The sequence below is a fragment of the Schistocerca serialis genome, chromosome 4, assembly GCF_023864345.2.
Source record: "Schistocerca serialis cubense isolate TAMUIC-IGC-003099 chromosome 4, iqSchSeri2.2, whole genome shotgun sequence".
In the NCBI taxonomy this organism is placed as follows: Eukaryota; Metazoa; Arthropoda; class Insecta; order Orthoptera; family Acrididae; genus Schistocerca; species Schistocerca serialis.
Window position 1 is genome coordinate 16,671,827 of NC_064641.1, and position 14,543 is coordinate 16,686,369.

The 14,543-nt window shown below is 41.6% G+C and overlaps 1 protein-coding gene across 2 annotated transcripts in view; it reads left to right on the forward strand.

Annotated features, from left to right (window-relative positions):
- Window positions 1-14,543, forward strand: part of LOC126473439 (solute carrier family 22 member 7-like) — a 555,641-nt gene that overhangs the window by 42,220 nt on the left and 498,878 nt on the right. The gene's annotated exons all lie outside the window — the stretch shown is intronic.

Consider the following 14,543-nt stretch of genomic DNA (forward strand, 5'->3'; position numbering starts at 1 on the left):
AGACGTTCGAAGCAATTAATCGGCGTCTTAGGGAGCACGGAACATTCCAGCCTATGACTCGCGGCTGGGGAAGACCTACAACAACGAGGACACCTGCAATGGACGAGGCAATTCTTCGTGCAGTTGACGATAACCATAATGTCAGCGTCAGAGAAGTTGCTGCTGTACAAGGTAACGTTGACCACGTCACTGTATGGAGAGTGCTACGGGAGAACCAGTTGTTTCCGTACCACGTATAGCGTGTGCAGGCACTATCAGCTGCTGATTGGCCTCCACGGGTACACTTCTGCGAATGGTTTATCCAACAATGTGTCAATCCTCATTTCAGTGCAAATGTTCTCTTTACGGATGAGGCTTCATTCCAACGTGATCAAATTGTAAATTTTCACAATCATCGTGTGTGGGCTGACGAGAATCCGCACGCAATTGTGCAATCGCGTCATCAACACAGATTATCTGTGAACGTTTGGGCAGGCATTGTTGGTGATGTCTCGATAGGGCCCCATGTTCTTCCACCTACGCAGAATGGAGCACGTTATCATGATTTCATACGGGATACTCTACCTGTGCTGCTACAACATGTGCCTTTTCAAGTATGACACAACATGTGGTTCATGTACGATGGAGCTCCTGCACATTTCAGTCGAAGTGTTCGTACGCTTCTCAACAACAGATTCGGTGACCGATGGATTGGTAGAGACGGACCAATTTCATGGGCTCCACGCTCTGACCTCAACCCTCTTGACTTTCATTTATGGGGGCATTTGAAAGCTCTTGTCTGCGCAACCCCAGTACCAAATGTAGAGACTCCTCGTGCTCATGTTGTGGACGGCTGTGATACAATACGCCATTCTCCAGGGCTGCATCAGCGCATCAGGGATTCCATGCGACGGAGGGTGGATGCATGTATCCTCGCTAACGGAGGACATTTTGAACATTTCCTGTAACAAAGTGTTTGAAGTCACCCTGGTACGTTCTGTTGCTGTGTGTTTCCATTCCATGATTAATGTGATTTGAAGAGAAGTAATAAAATGAGCTCTAACATGGAAAGTAAGCGTTTCTGGACACATGTCCACATAACATTTTTCATTTCTTTGCGTGTGAGGAACGTTTCCTGAAAATTTGGCCGTACCTTTTTGTAACACCCTGTATAAGAATTTAAATTATTTTTGGAATTTATGATAGGTTTTTCCATAGCGACAGATATGTAGTACATTTCACATATCACTACCGTTTCAGTCACTACAATAAGAGTGCATTATTATTATTATCGATGTATTCCTATATGTCACGTGCATTACACTGTACTTTCGCATTGTATCTTTTTCTTTAGGCTCTGTGGTGAAGTTAGTTACTTGCTTATGCTCCATGGATTCTTTTTAAAGTGGTACTAGATATTTATCTTAGCAAAAAGAGGAAACCGAAAGCTAATCTTATTCGTACATAGAAGCCAAAGGTACTTAAGGGTTTAGTTGGTTAAGAATTTTACGACTTTTGTACACACAGACATACACGCGCACCTATCCTTCATACTTTTCTGTAGTAAATATTGAGTTCAAGGAGCTGAAAGTAGATTAATGTTACACGTAATTGACCTAAGATTAAGATACTGCAGTACGATGTATTACGTTGTGAAAGTGTGTTCTCGAATCATTTTTTACTATTAATTTATGACACATTTCTGCCAATTAGTATTCAGTTGTATAGGAAAATATAATATATATCGTAACGATGTAAGATGTATTTCACAAATTTATTGGTCTTATTTGTCCTCTTATTTTCCTTGAGCAGTTTACAGCACATTTTTATTCCCAGGAAGAAAATGTTATTCTGAGTTTTCCATTTGTTTTTTCCTCCTATATTTAACGTCAAGTTTGATCATGCTCTATAATCATAACCAGAACTTTAGGGGACTACCAACTGATGTTTTCTTAATGTGGATAAAAGGTTATTAAATGTGCTCCATGATATTAGTATAAACTTTAATTCCTGAAAGAGATTTTTATAGTAAACCGAGTTACTATTTTTACTTATTACTCTGATGCCCGTTGTCTGTAGGATTGGTGGGGTTTAAGAGACCAAACTACATGGTTATCAGTCGGTCCATCCTATATGTGCCAAGTGGGGAAGTGTCCTCAGAGTGGAAGGACGCAGAAGGCAAACCCTGATGAACGTGTTGTAACTGAGGATCAATAAAACCAAAAGATACTAGTAGAAGCAAGCAGAAGTGAGTGACGGGTAAGTGGGAGAATGGGGGTGTGTTTCTCCACTCAGAAAATAGCTGGAGGCATCCAAAACATGTCATGTCTGAGGTCCACCCTCTGCATGCGACTGGCGTTTCCTCTCCCTCCATTATCACAATAAAAACTAGCAAAATAGGCAAGTTTATAAAACGTCAGGGAAGACAATAGCACCGATGAGACAGTAAACCAACGATATATGAGTAAAAGAATAAGGACTTGAGAGGTGGGAAGGGCAAAAGCCAGGCTGGATCACCGACCATCCCCTGGGTTGGAGCAGGAGAGGGGGTACCCCTCCAACCCTCAAGTGACTGACGATGCCATTGTGCCCTCCCTCACAGAGAGGAGTAGAAACCAACTTTATGGGTAAAATGTGAAACCAGACCAGCCAGTCTGACGTCATCCACTAGCACCAGAGGCAGCGTATCTGCAGGTTTAGGGTTTGACGGTACAGTGGCCAGTTTAGAGCGTTCCAGAAGGATGTGGACACCCATCAGATTGGCACCACACCGACAGTGGGGTGAATCCCCATGTTGTAGGCTGTGGCTGTGGGTCAGCCAAGTGGGGCCAGATTAGATTAGATTAGATTAATACTAGTTCCATGGATCATGAATACGATATTTCGTAATGATGTGGAACGAGTCAAATTTTCCAATACATGACATAATTAGGTTAATTTAACAACATACTTAAGTTAATATAACAACTTTTTTATTTTTTTTTATTTTTTTAATATTTTTTTCTTTTTTTTCTTAATTCATATCTGAAAATTCCTCTATGGAGTAGAAGGAGTTGTCATTCAGAAATTCTTTTAATTTCTTCTTAAATACTTGTTGGTTATCTGTCAGACTTTTGATACTATTTGGTAAGTGTCCAAAGACTTAAATGCCAGTATAATTCACCCCTTTCTGTGCCAAAGTTAGATTTAATCTTGAATAGTGAAGATCATCTTTTCTCCTAGTATTGTAGTTATGCACACTGCTATTACTTTGGAATTGGGTTTGGTTGTTAATAACAAATTTCATAAGAGAGTATATATACTGAGAAGCTACTGTGAATATCCCTAGATATCTTAAATAAATGTCTGCAGGATGATCTTGGGTGGACTCCAGCTATTATTCTGATTACACGCTTTTGTGCAATAAATACTTTATTCCTCAGTGATTAATTACCCCAAAATATGATGCCATATGAAAGCAATGAGTGAAAATAGGCGTAGTAAGCTAATTTACTAAGATGTGTATCACCAAAATTTGCAATGACCCTTATTGCATAAGTAGCTGAACTAAAACGTTTCAGCAGATCATCAATGTGTTTCTTCCAATTTAATCTCTCATCAATGGACATACCTAAAAATTTGGAATATTCTACCTTAGCTATATGCTTCTGATTAAGGTCTATATTTATTAATGGCGTCATACCATTCACTGTGCGGAACTGTATGTACTGTGTCTTATCAAAATTCAGTGAGAGTCCGTTTACAAGGAACCACTTAGTAATTTTCTGAAAGACAGTATTGACAATTTCATCAGTTAATTCTTGTTTATCAGGCGTGATTACTATACTTGTATCATCAGCAAAGAGAACTAACTTTGCCTCTTCATGAATATAGAATGGCAAGTCATTAATATATAATAAGAACAACAAAGGACCCAAGACTGACCCTTGTGGAACCCCATTCTTGATAGTTCCTCAGTTTGAGGAATGTGCTGATCTTTGCATGTTACGAGAACTACTTATTTCAACTTTCTGCACTCTTCCAGTTAGGTACGAATTAAACCATTTGTGCACTGTCCCACTCATGCCACAATACTTGAGCTTGTCTAGCAGAATTTCATGATTTACACAATCAAAAGCCTTTGAGATATCACAAAAAATCCCAATGGGTGGTGTTCGGTTATTCAGATCATTCAAAATTTGACTGGTGAAAGCATATATGGCATTTTCTGTTGAAAAACCTTTCTGGAAACCAAACTGACATTTTGTTAGTACTTCATTTTTACAGATATGTGAAGCTACTCTTGAATACATTACTTTCTCAAAAATTTTGGATAAAGCTGTTAGAAGGGAGATTGGACGGTAATTGTTGACATCAGATCTATCCCCCTTTTTATGCAAAGGTATAACAATAGCATATTTCAGTCTATCAGGGAAAATGCCCTGTTCCAGAGAGCTATTACACAGGTGGCTGAGAATCTTACTTATCTGTTGAGAACAAGCTTTTAGTATTTTGCTGGAAATGCCATCAATTCCATGTGAGTTTTTGCTTTTAAGCAAGTTTATTATTTTCCTAATTTCAGAGGGAGAAGTGGGTGAGATTTCAATTGTATCAAATTGCATAGGTATGGCCTCTTCCATTAACAGCCTAGCATCTTCTAAGGAACACCTGGATCCTACTATACCCACAACATTTAGAAAATGATTATTAAAAATATTTTCAACTTCTGACTTTTTGTTCGTAAAGTTTTCATTCAATTTGATGGTAATACTGTCTTCCTCTGCTCTTGGTTGACCTGTTTCTCTTTTAATAATATTCCAAATTGTTTTAATTTTATTATCAGAGTTGCTGATTTCAGACATGATACACATACTCCTGGATTTTTTAATAACTTTTCTTAATATAACACAGTAGTTTTTATAATTTTTGGTAGTTTCTGGGTCACTACTCTTTCTTGCTGTCAGATACATTTCCCTTTTCCGGCTACAAGATATTTTTATACCCTTAGTAAGCCATGGTTTGTTACAAGATTTCTTACGAGTATATTTAACTATTTTCTTGGGGAACCAGTTTTCAAATGAATTTACAAAAATGTCATGAAATAAATTATATTTTAAATTGGCATCAGGTTCACGGTACACCTCATCCCAGTCTATCTGCTGTAGGCTTTCCCTGAAATTTGCAATTGTTAAATCGTTGACTGAACGTACTACTTTGGAGGACTGTTTAGTATTGCTGAATGGAGCTATGTCATATATTGTAACTAGCTGTGCACCATGATCAGAAAGACCATTCCCAACAGGCTGGGCATTTATCTGGTTAAACTTATCTTGGTCTATAAAGAAGTTATCTATCAGTGAGCTGCTATCCTTTACCACCCGAGTAGGAAAATCAATAACGGGTGTCAAATTGAAAGAACCGAGTAATACTTCAAGGTCATTTTTCCTATTACCCTCTTTCAGAGAATCTACATTGAAGTCCCCACAAATAATAATTTGCTTCCCCCTGTCTGACAGATAGCACAACAAGGAGTCCAAATTTTTCAGAAATAGATGAAAATTTCCTGATGGGGACCTATATACAGTTACAATTATAAATGTGCCTTTATTTAATTTAAGCTCACAGGCACATGCTTCTATATGTTTCTCTACACACAACTTTTTTGTTTCTATACTTTTTGCACAATGATAACTTTTGACATATATGGCAACTCCTCCTTTCTCCATATTTTCTCTCATTACATGTGCAGAGAGCTTATATCCACTTACATTTACCTTATCCATATCAGTAACAATGTGATGCTCAGACAGGCATAGTATATCTATTTCATTCTCAGCTTCTAAATCTTCTAAACAAACCAGAAGCTCATCTACTTTATTCTTTGAACTCCCAATATTTTGATGAAATATACTTACATTATTTTTAATTATACTTTTCTGAGAACCTTGCCTTATTCTAACATTTGCAGTACTCTCCTGTCTGAGTTTCTCATTGTGCTTAGGCCTAGTTCCTATACCAGTGGTCACACGGTGTTCAGAGAGGCAGATTATGTCAACTGGGTTGGGTGACTTTAATTCATCAATGCAATTACCTAGGACTGAGATACAACTTGGTGGAGATAAAATTGGTGAAAATTTATAATTGATAGCTGTGATTGGTGATCCAATGTGCTAGAATTGTGCTGTTTAATTTCTTTCCTAAACTGAAGATTTGTTTCAATCCTGAACTCTCTTAGAACTTGACATCTTTCTGTCTTACCTATCCTAAAAAAGGTGCTGCTCCAACACCTGTAACCACTGGTATTTTACCATTCATGGCAGTGCCTCCCCCCCTTAAATTTCCTGCTATTACCCCACCCAGTTTCCCCTTCCCTTTCCTGTTGAGATGTAGGCCGTGCCTGGTATAGTCCCACCTACTGAGATAATCAACAGGAACCACACCAATATGAGCCCCCGCACCCGACCCAAGCAGCCGTTCCAACTCCAAATTAACTCTCCCAACAGAAGAGTTCAAATGAGGCCAGTCATGGCGTCTCAGGACAGATACAAATTCAACATTGGTGTGTCTCGATGCCGACGCAATCTTTACCAGGTCACACTCTATACTGTACCCAGGATCTCTGTCAATGCTGTTCCCTGGCCCTCCCACAATAACCACGGTGTCTTCCCTGGTAAATCCTTTACAGAGTGAACCTAAATCCTCTGTCACCTGATCCAGACTAGCACTTGGTTTGAAAAAATTTGTGACCTGGTATTCTGGTCCTAATTCCTCCTGCAGAAGTTGGCCTACACCTCTGGCATGAGAACTGCCTAACAACAAAACTTTCTTCCTTTTCAATGACTTTCCTACATTCTTTTTCAATATCCTATTGAAAGTTAGTTGTGTCCTGTCTACACCTACCTCTGCTTGAGGCTCATCAGTTTCTAACTGAAGCAACAGGTCAAACTTATTTTTGACATTCACCACAAAACTGCCAGACTTAGTTCTAGGCCTGTTCCTTCTGCTACCTGTTGCCACTTCCCACCTCTCTTTGCCCTTTCCCTCCTTAACCTGTCCAGATCTTCCCTAGCCTGATCTAGCTCAGCCTGAAGGGCAGCAATTTTCCCCTCCTGTTCCACTACCTTACTATCTCTAAATGTGAAGCTGGCAGAGAATGGCATATTCTCTGTGAGAAGCACGAAGGGAAGAGTGCCACATGGAACGGTGGCTTATTTCTTGCAGTTTGTTCGGAGAAAGCAGGGCACACCAAGCGGTGCTCAGCTGATGGTGGAGAGTCGACTGTAGGCCAAGTTCTGAACCTTTAAACTCCAAAGTCGCCGATCTGGTAGCTAACGTGGCCAACAGGTCAGCATATTCGTTCACTGGGATCCCAACGTGACCTGGGGCCCAGACAAAGACGACCGACCATCCATCTTGATGGAGGTCGGAATGGAGATCTGGATAGTCACGACCAGTGGGTGTTGGGGGCAGCGCTGGTCGATAGCCAGGTGACAATTTTTAACCTTGAAATTTACACTGTTATTACACAATCCATGATATTATCACCTAATGTTTATTTAATGGTTCATGGTGTGGGTTCCTGGCATCATGTCCTAGTTCATGAACCACGGGCAACGTATGAGTGGCCAAGTAAGTGGTCCTGACAGTCAGGATACCAGTTACTCTGGAATAAGGCTGGGCATATCGGACATATTCCGAGTCGTCGCCACCTTTTTGCTCATACGGCAAAGACTACCAAATCCACCGGTTAGTCCCTCAGCGGTTAGGGGTAAAACTCAATGGGACCCGGGGCCAGTAAGGCTAGCAACCTGCTTCCCTGGTACTATAAATATGATGCTGGCAACAATCAGAGCAAAATGCTTCGGACCTTTGGAGGTGACGGAGTCCCACCTCTAATTGACAAACCAGGGACTCCTAAGATACGACTCGGCAAACGAATGGTAATGAGATGGGGAGCTATTAATATCAATGGGGGCTACTCTGGGAACAAGGTAGAGCTGGCAGACGCTGCAAGTAAGATGGGGCTGGACGTTTTAGCTGTTAGTGACATTCGGGTAAGGGGTGAGAAAGAAGAGGAAGTGGGAGAATACAAGGTCTGCCTGTCAGGAGTCAAAGCAGGAGTAGCACAATGGGGTGTAGGGCTTTACATCAGGAAAGAAATGGAACCCAGCGTAGTTGCAATAAGGTATGTAAACGAACGACTGATGTGGATAGATTTGACAGTGTCTAGCAAGAAAATTAGGATTGTGTCAGTATATTCGCATTGTGAAGGGACAGATCAAGATAAGATGGATAGTTTTTATGACGCACTCAGTGATATAGTTGTTGGAGTAAAGGACAAGGACAGTGTTCTGCTCATGGGTGATTTTAATGCCAGGATTGGAAATCGAACAAAAGGGTATGAAAAGGTTATAGGTAAATTTGGAGAGGATATGGAGGCCAACAGGAACTGGAAACAGCTCTTGGATTTCTGTGCCAGTATGGGCTTAGTAATCACAAACTCCTTTTTTAAACATAAGAACATTCATTCACCGGTATACTTGGGAAGGCAGGGGAACCAGATCTGTCATTGACTATATAATAACAGATCAGGAATTCAGGAAGGCTGTGAGGGACACACGTGTATTCAGGGGATTCTTTGATGACACTGATCATTATTTAATCTGCAGTGAAATTGGGATTGTGAGGCCGAAAGTGCAGGAGGTCAGGTCCATATGTAGGAGGATAAGAGTGGAGAAACTTCAGGATAAGGAAATCAGGCAGAAGTACATAACAGCGATCTCAGAAAGGTACCATATAGTTGAATGTAGTCAATTACAGTCATTGGAAAAGGAATGGACAAGGTACAGGGACACAGTACTAGAAGTGGCTAAAGAATGTCTTGGAACAGTAGTGTGTAAAAGTAGGATGAAGCAAACAGCTTGGTGGAATGATACAGTCAAGGCAGCCTGTAAAAGGAAAAAGAAGGCGTATCAAAAATGGCTACATACCAGAACCCAGGTAGACAGAGAAAGTTATGTTGAAGAAAGAAACAAAGCCAAACAGATAATTGCAGCATCCAAGAAGAAATCGTGGGAAGACTTTGGAAACAGGTTGGAGACTATGGGTCAAGCTGCTGGAAAACCATTCTGGAGTGTAATTAGCAGTCTTCGAAAGGGAGGTAAGAAGGAAATGACAAGTATTTTGGACAGGTCAGGAAAACTGCTGGTGAATCCTGTGGATGCCTTGGGCAGACGGAGGGAATATTTTGAAGAGTTGCTCAATGTAGGTGAAAATGCGATCAGTAATGTTTCAGATTTCGAGGTAGAGTGGGATAGGAATGATGATGGAAATAGGATCACATTTGAGGAAGTGGAAAAAATGGTCAATAGATTGCAGTGCAATAAAGCGGCTGGGGTGGATGAAATTAAGTCGGAACTCATCAAATACAGTGGAATGTCAGGTCTTAAATGGCTACACAGGACAATTGAAATGGCTTGGGATTCGGGACAGGTTCCATCAGACTGGACAAAAGCAGTAATCACACCAATCTTTAAACATGGAAATAGAAAAGATTGTAACAACTACAGAGGTATCTCTTTAACCAGCGTTGTGGGTAAAATCTTCTCAGGTATTGTTGAAAGGAAAGTGCGAGTATTAGTTGAGGACCAACTGGATGAAAATCAGTGTCGGTTTAGGCCTCTTAGAGGTTGTCAGGACTAGATCTTTAGCTTACGGCAAATAATGGAGAAGTGTTATGAGTGGAACTGGGAATTGTATCTATGCTTTATAGATGTAGAAAAGGCATATGACCGGGTTCCTAGGAGGAAGTTATTGCCTGTTCTACGTGATTATGGAATAGGAGGCAAACTTTTGCAAGCAATTAAAGGTCTTTACATGGATAGTCAGGCAGCAGTTAGAGTTGACAGTAAATTGAGTTCATGGTTCAGAGTAGTTTCAGGGGTAAGACAAGGTTGCAACCTGTCTCTACTGTTGTTCATATTATTTATGGATCATATGTTGAAAACAATAGACTGGCTGGATGAGATTAAGATATGTGAACACAAAATAAGCAGTCTTGCATATGCAGATGACTTAGTTGTGATGGCAGATTCGATTGAAAGTTTGCAAAGTAATTTTTCAGAGCTAGATCAGAAATGTAAGGACTATGGTATGAAGATTAGCATCTCCAAAACGAAAGTAATGTCAGTGGGAAAGAAATATAAACGGATTGAGTGCCAAATAGGAGGAACAAAGTTAGAACAGGTGGACGGTTTCAAGTACTTAGGATGCATATTCTCACAGGATGGCAACATAGTGAAAGAACTGGAAGCGAGGTGTAGCAAAGCTAATGCAGTGAGCGCTCAGCTACGATCTACTCTCTTCTGCAAGAAGGAAGTCAGTACCAAGACTAAGTTATCTGTGCACCGTTCAATCTTTCGACTAACTTTGTTGTATGGGAGCGAAAGCTGGGTGGATTCAGGTTACCTTATCAACAAGGTTGACGTTACGGATATGAAAGTAGCTAGGACGATTGCAGGTACTAGTAGATGGGAACAATGGCAGGAGGGTGTCCACAATGAGGAATTCAAAGAAAAACTGGGAATGAACTCTATAGATGTAGCAGTCAGGGCGAACAGGCTTAGATGGTGGGGTCATGTTACACGCATGGGAGAAGCAAGGTTACCCAAGAGACTCATGGATTCAGCAGTAGAGGGTAGGAGGAGTCGGGGCAGACCGAGGAGAAGGTACCTGGATTCGGTTAAGAATGATTTTGAAGTAATAGGTTTAACATCAGAAGAGGCACCAATGTTAGCACTGAATAGGGGATCATGGAGGAACTGTATAAGGGGGGCTATGCTCCAGACGGAACGCTGAAAGGCATAATCAGTCTTAAATGATGATGATGATGATGTTAATTTAACAGTATTAGTACGGTATTAATATCCACTTATGTGGTTTGGTGGCTCAGTGGTTGAGAGCTATACTACTGATCCAAAGGTCATGGGTTTGGCACCTAGTCAATCCCACAATATTTATCTGATACTTTTCACATTTGGAAGTGATTTGCATATACGAAATATGCGTAGTTGCACTGTGGTTCGAGGGTTCACGTTGAACTGTATATCACTCTATAACTCAGTTCTATGGCCAAAGGATGTTATCAGCATGTGCGCAAGTGGGTGTGACGCATATGTCCGTCCATGGTATGCTCGCTCTCACTGGGTTCTACAGATATATCTGTCCACAGCATTCTGTGGCTTGTAGCTAATGCGAGTGACGAGTTTAATGCCAATAGATATTGCACACTTAGGTGATGAAAGTTATGGGATCCCCCCTAAGATAGATCGACTTAGACCTTCTTTTGACAGACGTAGTGGGGCATCTCGACATGGCAAGGACTCAACAAGTCGCTAAATGTCCCCTACAAAAATTCTCAGCTGTGCTGCCTCCACAGCCCGCCCAAAATTGTCAAAGCGTTGCTGGTGCAAGGATTTTCTGCACGCAGTGACCTCTCGATTAAACCCCTTAAATGTTCAATGGGATTCGTGTCGGGCGACCTGGCTGGCCATATCATTCGCTCGAATTGTCCAGAATGTTCTGAAAAGCAATCTCGAACAATTGTGGTCCACTGACATGGCTCATTGTCGTCCATAAAAATTCCATCTTTGTTTGGGAACATGAAGTCTATGAATGGTTGCAGGTGGTGTCCAAGTAGCCGTACATAAAAATTTCCAGTCAAAGTTTAATTGGACCAGAGGATACACTTCATTCCAGCCCGCACCGTTATGGAGGCACCAGTAGCTTGTTGAAACTTGCGTCCATGGCTTCACGGGGTCTGCGCCCCACTCAAACCCTGCCGTCAGCTCTTACCGTCTGAAATCGGGACTCATGTGACCAGGCCACTGTTTTCCGCAGTCGTCTAGGGTCTAACTGATATTGTCACGACCCCAGGAGAGGCACTGCACAGATGTCGCCCTGTTAGCAAAGACTCACCTCGGTCGTCTGCTGCCAAAGCCCATTAACATCAAATTTCGCCGGCCTGTCCTTAGGGATACGTTCGTCGTACATCCGACATTGATTTCTGTGGTTATTTGAAGCAGTGTTGCTCTCCTTTTAGCACTGACAACTCTACGCAAACACCGCTCGGTCGTTAGGTGAAAGCCGTCGGCCACTGCATTCTCCTCGGTGAGAGGTAGTGCCTGAAATTTGGTGCCCTCGGTACACTTTTGGCAGTGCGGATCTCGTAATACTGAATGCTCTAGCGATATCCGAAGTGCCATGTCTCATACATCTCGGCAGCACCACCATTCCGCGTTCAAAGTCTGTTAATTCCCGTTGTACGGCCATAATCCGTTCGGAAGCCTTTTCACACGGATCACACGGGTACAAATCACAGCTACGGCGATGCACTGACCTTTCATACGTTGTGTACGCCATTCTACTGCCATCTCTACATGTGCATACCGCTATCCCAATACTTTTGTCACCTCAGTGTAACGCTATTGGTTAATGACAAAAGATAAAGAAGAACGAGAAGTAGAGAGATAACCCATCACGGGTTGAACCTACAGTGATGAGCCAACAGTTACGACCACCACCCACTACGACACTGAATACCGCCCTGTGGCGACACTTGAAGCTGTAAGGAGAGCACATGGGGACTTCAGAAGAAGAGATACACATGTCGCCTCACGCTAAGACTGATGCGCAACAAGAGTGGCACACAGTCAGAAGAGAGTTTTTTTTTTTTTTTTTTTTTTTGGTCATCAGTCTACTGACTGGTTTGATGCGGCCCGCCACGAATTCCTTTCCTGTGCCAACCTCTTCCTCTCAGAGTAGCACTTGCAACCTACGTCCTCAATTATTTGCTTGACGTATTCCAATCTCTGTCTTCCTCAACAGTTTTTGCCCTCTACAGCTCCCTCTAGTACCATGGAAGTCATTCCCTCATGTCTTAGCAGGTGTCCTATCATCCTGTCCCTTCTCCTTATCAGTGTTTTACACATATTCCTTTCCTCTCCGATTCTGCGTACAACCTCCTCATTCCTTACCTTATTAGTCCACCTAATTTTCAGCATTCGTCCATAGCACCACATCTCAAATGCATCGATTCTCTTCTGTTCCGGTTTTCCCACAGTCCATGTTTCACTACCATACAATGCTGTACTCCAGACGTACATCCTCAGAAATTTCTTCCTCAAATTAAGGCCGGTATTTGATATTAGTAGACTTCTCTTGGCCAGAAATGCCTTTTTTGCCATAGCGAGTCTGCTTTTGATGTCCTCCTTGCTCCGTCCGTCATTGTTTATTTTACTGCCTAGGTAGCAGAATTGCTTAACTTCATTGACTTCGCGACCATCAATCCTGATGTTAAGTTTCTCGCTGTTCTCATTTCTACTACTTCTCATTACCTTCGTCTTTCTCCGATTTACTCTCAAACCATACTGTGTACTCATTAGACTGTTCATTCCGTTCAGCAGATCATTTAATTCTTCTTCACTTTCACTCAGGATAGCAATGTCATCAGCGAATCGTATCATTGATATCCTTTCACCTTGTATTTTAATTCCACTCCTGAACCTTTCTTTTATTTCCATCATTGCTTCCTCGATGTACAGATTGAAGAGTAGGGGCGAAAGGCTACAGCCTTGTCTTACACCCTTCTTAATACGAGCACTTCGTTCTTGATCGTCCACTCTTATTATTCCCTCTTGGTTGTTGTACATATTGTATATGACCCGTCTCTCTCTATAGCTTACCCCTACTTTTTTCAGAATCTCGAACAGCTTGCACCATTTTATATTGTCGAACGCTTTTTCCAGGTCGACAAATCCTATGAAAGTGTCTTGATTTTTCTTTAGCCTTGCTTCCATTATTAGCCGTAACGTCAGAATTGCCTCTCTCGTCCCTTTACTTTTCCTTAAGCCAAACTGATCGTCACCCAGCGCATTCTCAATTTTCTTTTCCATTCTTCTGTATATTATTCTTGTAAGCAGCTTCGATGCATGAGCTGTTAAGCTGTTTGTGCGATAATTCTCGCACTTGACAGCTCTTGCCGTCTTCGGAATTGTGTGGATGATGCTTTTCCGAAAGTCAGATGGTATATCGCCAGACTCATATATTCTACACACCAACGTGAATAGTCGTTTTGTTGCCACTTCCCCCACTGATTTTAGAAATTCTGATGGAATGTTATCTATCCCTTCTACCTTATTTGACCGTAAGTCCTCCAAAGCTCTTTTAAATTCCGATTCTAATACTGGATCCCCTATCTCTTCTAAATCGACTCCTGTTTCTTCTTCTATCACATCAGACAAATCTTCACCCTCATAGAGGCTTTCAGTGTATTCTTTCCACCTATCTGCTCTCTCCTCTGCATTTAACAGTGGAATTCCCGTTGCACTCTGAATGTTACCACCGTTGCTTTTAATGTCACCAAAGGTTGTTTTGACTTTCCTGTTTGCTGAGTCTGTCCTTCCGACAATCATATCTTTTTCGCTGTCTTCACATTTTTCCTGCAGCCATTTCGTCTTAGCTTCCTTGCACTTCCTATTTATTTCACTTCTCAGCGACTTGTATTTCTGTATTCCTGATTTTGCCGG